The sequence below is a fragment of the Gossypium hirsutum genome, chromosome A09, assembly GCF_007990345.1.
Source record: "Gossypium hirsutum isolate 1008001.06 chromosome A09, Gossypium_hirsutum_v2.1, whole genome shotgun sequence".
NCBI classification, from domain to species: Eukaryota; Viridiplantae; Streptophyta; class Magnoliopsida; order Malvales; family Malvaceae; genus Gossypium; species Gossypium hirsutum.
This window is the reverse complement of record NC_053432.1, coordinates 12,367,461-12,372,460: the sequence shown is the minus strand read 5'-3', so window position 1 is coordinate 12,372,460 and position 5,000 is coordinate 12,367,461. Positions and strand designations below refer to the sequence as shown.

Sequence of the window (5,000 nt, the reverse complement as noted above, 5' to 3'; positions counted from 1 at the left end):
AATCGCGATGATGTGGGCGGTTCACTACCCACGATGTGGCGAGAAGTCTACTGAACCTTATTATTTAGAGGAAGGAGAAGTCGTAACAAGGTTTCCGTAGGTGAACCTGTGGAAGGATCATTTTCGAAACCTGCATAGCAGAATGACCCGTGAACACGTTGTATACAACATCGGAGGTGGTACAGGTGCATCATTGCCTATCGCCACCCCCGCGTGTTGGAGCGGCCGATCTTGTCGTCCATTTTCCCATTGGGTGGGGTGAGATGTCAGGATCAACCTCTTCGATGCAAAACGAACAAACCCCTGGCACGAATCGCGCCAAGGAATCAAAATGAAAAAAGGGACACATCTTCTGTCGCTGCATCGTTCGCGGTGTCAGTGCTTCAGTGATGTTTTTCTTTTGGCGCAAAGTATATAGAATGACTCTCGGCAACGGATATCTCGGCTCTCGCATTGATGAAGAACGTAGCAAAATGCGATACTTGGTGTGAATTACAGAATCCTGTGAATGATCGAGTCGTTGAACGCAAGTTGCGCCCCAAGCGATTAGGTCGAGGGCACGTTTGCCTAGGTGTCACGCATCGTCGCCCCCATCCAATTCTAATCCCTCAGGACTCGGTTCGACCGCGGTCAAAAATTGGCCTCTCGTGCGCTCACATCCAGCGGTTGGCCTAAATTCGAGTCCTCGATGATATAATTGTTGCGACGATCAGTGGTAATGCTGTAAGCAATCTCGTTCGGAGTCGTGCGCGTTCGTCGATCAAGACCCTTAAACCCTTTCGGCATCGCATCGCGACCCCAGGTCAAGGGGGATTACCCGCTGAGTTTAAGCATATCAATAAGCGGAGGAAAAAAAACTTACTAGGATTCCCCCAGTAACGGCGAGTGAACCGGGAAAAGCCCAGCTTCAGAATCGGGCGCCACCGGCGTTCGAATTGTAGTCTGGAGAAGCGTCCTCAGCGACAGACCGGGCCCAAGTCCCTTAGAAAGGGGCGCCGGAGAGGGTGAGAGCCCTGTCGTGCCTGGACCCTGTCGTACCACGAGGCACTGTCTACGAGTCGGGTTGTTTGGGAATGCAGCCCTAATCAAGCGGTAAATTCCGTCCAAGGCTAAATACGGGCGAGAGACCGATAGCGAACAAGTACCGCAAGGGAAAGATGAAAAGGACTTTGAAAAGATAGTCAAAGAGTGCTTGAAATTGTCGGGAGGAGAGCGGATGGGGGCTGGCAATGTGCCTTGGTCGGATGTGGAACGGTGAGAACCGGTCCGTCGATCAGCTCGGGGGGTGGACAGACGCGGGTTGTGGCGGCGGTCTAAGCCCGGGCCTTTGATACGCCTGTAGAGACGTCGTCACCTCGATCGTGGGATCTAGAACGCGCCGTCTCGGCATAGTTCGGCACCTGCGTGCTCCAGGCGTTTGTCGGCGGGCTCCCCATTCGGCCCGTCTTGAAACACGGACCAAGGAGTATTACATGTGTGCGAGTCAACGGGCTAGAAAACCCGTAAGGCGCAAAGAAGCTGATTGGCGGGATCCCTCGCGGGTGCACCACCGACTGACCTTGATCTTCTAAGAAGGGTTCGAGTGAGAGCATGCCTATCGACACCCGAAAGATGGTGAACTATGCCGGAACGGGGTGAAGCCAGAGGAAACTCTGGTGGAGGCCCGCAGTGATACTGACGTGCAAATCGTTCGTCTGACTTGGGTATAGGGGTGAAAGACTAATCTAACCGTTTAGTGTCACGGACTTGAGTTTTCCCAAGCAATCCGTGCGGCCTTAAGCGTTTCTCCACTCAAAAACGCCTAAGTCAGCCTATCTCGCAACAATTGAGGATTCAATAGAACTCCTTTAAAGAACCCACGAAGAACAACAGAAGAACAAAGTAAGAACGATCTCAAAAGATGAACAAAAGCCACATAAAAATAAGAACACTTGAGAGAAAAGTTTGAGTGAATGCTCTCAAAATTCTATTAATCACTGAATGAATACAATAAGGGGGAGAGGCCTCTATTTATAGTTGAGCCTTCCCAATATCAACGGTACAGATCGAAATACATCAATGGCTAAGATTTAAAGCTATCAAGATGTCAAATCTCTAAGATTACAGAATCATATCTTCTAAAGATTACATTAAAGTCTAGGATCGCATATCTTTGAAGATCCCCTTCCATATTTGCCAACCATATATTTGAAGATTACTTTCCATATTTACCAAGCTCCAGAGATTGGCTTTCAATCTCTCCAAGCACTGGACCAGTCTGATTGGGCCAAATGACCTCCCTCAAAAGTGATAAATCACACAAGTCCGTCATGGTTGCAAGTTTCCATTCGCAACCCATGATAGTCTCCCCCACTTGTTCTAGCGACGCCCTCATCGCGTCCCCCTCATGGAACCGGGCTATCTTCTCTTGGAATTGCCACAATGTCTCGGCAAGTTCCCAACTTGCTTTGTTGTCAGGAAGTCCTTTCCATCATACCAAGTATTGATGTCGTGCCCGATGATACCTTCGTCTCACCACACGATCTACCTCAATGTTTTCAACTTCTCGGTCATAAAAGACCTTTACCCCCATTGGTGCTTGTTCCGACTTGCCTTGATTTGGATCCTCTTGATCCCCATGGAATGGCTTGAGCATACTTACATGGAACACTGGGTGGAGCTTCAGCTTTGCTGGCAACTCAAGTTTGTAGGCCACCTTGCCTACCTTCTTCAAGACTTTAAACGGCCCCTCATACCTTCGCACAAGCCCTTTGTGCAAACTTTTATATCGCAACATCAAGCGTAGTTTGGCAAGGACTGAGTCCCCCACCTGAAACTCCACATCCCTTCGATTATAATCGACCCACTTCTTATTTCGCTTGCTTGCTTTGTGTAAACAAGCCCTAGCCAAGTCATTCTTTTCTTACCAATCCTTCGCAAGTCAATACGCTGCAGGATTTGGTCCTGTATAACGGGTCGCAATAGCGTTGGGTGTGAGTGGTTGTTGGCCCGTTACTATCTCGAACAGACTTTGGTTCGTTGCCCCACGTCGCTGTCAGTTGTATGAAAATTGGGCCACATCCAACAACTTGGGCCAATCCCTTTGCGTGAAACTCACATAGTGTCAAAGATATGTCTCCAACAATGCATTCACTCGTTCAGTTTTCCCATCAGTTTGTGGATGCATGCTTGTGGAGAAGTTTAACTCCGAGCCCATTGACTTGAACAACTCTGTCCAGAAACCAGCCTGTAAATCTCCCATCTCAATCACTGATAATAGACAGTGGCACTCCCCAATATTTTACCACGTGTCTAAGAAATAAGCGAGCTGCCTCATCAGCATGACACTCCTTAGTAACAGGAATAAACGTTGCATACTTTGAAAACTTGTCTACCACAACAAGAATACTTGCAAATCCGTCAGACTTAGGCAAACCCACAATAAAATCCATGGATACAATCTCCCATGGCCTTTCCGGAATGGGCAAGGGTTGTAACAAGCCGACGGGATTCTTTAACTCAACCTTGTCTTGTTGGCATACTAGACAAGTCTTCACATAGGTGTCCACATCTTCACCCATGTGAGGCCAATAGTATCGGTCCTCCAAAAGGGCCAAGGTACGATGCATCCCCAGATGGCCTGCCCATCGTGAGTATGACATTCTTTCATGACTTCCTTGCGCAATTTCCCATAATGAGGCACATAGAAGCGGTGCCCATGGGTGTATAGTAATCCCCCATCAAGCCAAAATCTCATCGTTTTCCCCTCATTGCCCAGCTTAATCAAGCTTTTGGCTATGGGGTCATGGGACAACCCTTCTCGAAGGACCCGACGGGTTGACTGATGGCCGCGAATTCCATCTTTTGACTAAGTGCATCAGCCACCATGTTGGCACTTCCTGGCTTGTATTCCATTGTGAAATCGAACTCCGCTAGAAAAACATGCCAATGAGCCTGTTTGGGAGACAACTTTTTCTGTGTTAGAAAATAACTATTGGCAACATTACCGGTAAGAACCACAAACCTAGAACCCAGTAGGTAATGCCTCTATGTGCACAAGCAATGCACCACAGCAGTCATTTCCTTCTCTTGGACCGTATATCTTCGCTCCGTCTCATTAAGCTTTCGACTTTCAAAAGTAATGGGATGACCCTCTTGCATCAGTACTCCCCCAATGGCATAATCTGACGCAGCTGTGCGTACTTCATAAGGCTTCGAGTAATCTGGTAATGCAAGTATGGGCTCTCTTTTCATTACTTGCTTCAATTGATTGAAAGCCCTCTCACACTGTGGGTTCCAATCCCATACCTTACCCTTTTTCAACATGTCTGTCAAGGGTGTGGTAATTCTAGAGTAGCCTTCGATAAAGCGTCTATAGTAGTTTTCCAACCCAAGGAAAGATCTCAACTCTGTCACCTTGGTTGGAGCCTTCCATTCGGCAATAGCCCGAACCTTGCTTTCATCCATCCGGATCTTGCCACCTCCCACAATGTGGCCTAGAAATGGTACCTCTCGTTGAGCAAAGGTGCATTTCTCCTCTTTGACGAACAACTCATTTCCCCCAAATTTTGGAACACCTCCCTCAAATGTTTCACATGTTCATCGAGTGATTTACTGTACACCACAATATAGTCAAGGTAAACAACCACGAAACAATTAAGGAAAGGTTGAAGTACCTTATTCATCAATGTGCAAATGTAGCTGGGGCATTCGTAAGTCTGAATGACATCACCAAAAACTCATACGAGCCATACCGCGTCACACAAGCTATCTTTGGCTCGTCTCCTTCGGCTATCCAAACTTGATGGTACCCCGATCTCAAGTCCAACTTGGTAAACCATCTTGCACTACCAAGCTGGTCGAACAAGTCTGCAATGAGGAGAATAGGGTACCTATTCCTCACGGTGGTCTCGTTTAGGGCCCGATAATCAATACACATCCATAATGACCCATCATGTTTCTTTTGAAATAGCACCGGTGCACCATATGGAGATTTAGATGGCCTAATAAATCTCGCATCT

General features: G+C 47.7%; 1 non-coding gene across 1 annotated transcript; it reads left to right on the top strand.

The window, feature by feature from the left end:
- Positions 1 to 421: 421 nt before the first annotated feature.
- Positions 422 to 577, top strand: LOC121207223 (5.8S ribosomal RNA). The gene has a single exon (XR_005902316.1). It is a non-coding gene; the product is annotated as a 5.8S ribosomal RNA (ribosomal RNA).
- The last annotated feature ends 4,423 nt before the right edge of the window (positions 578 to 5,000 follow it).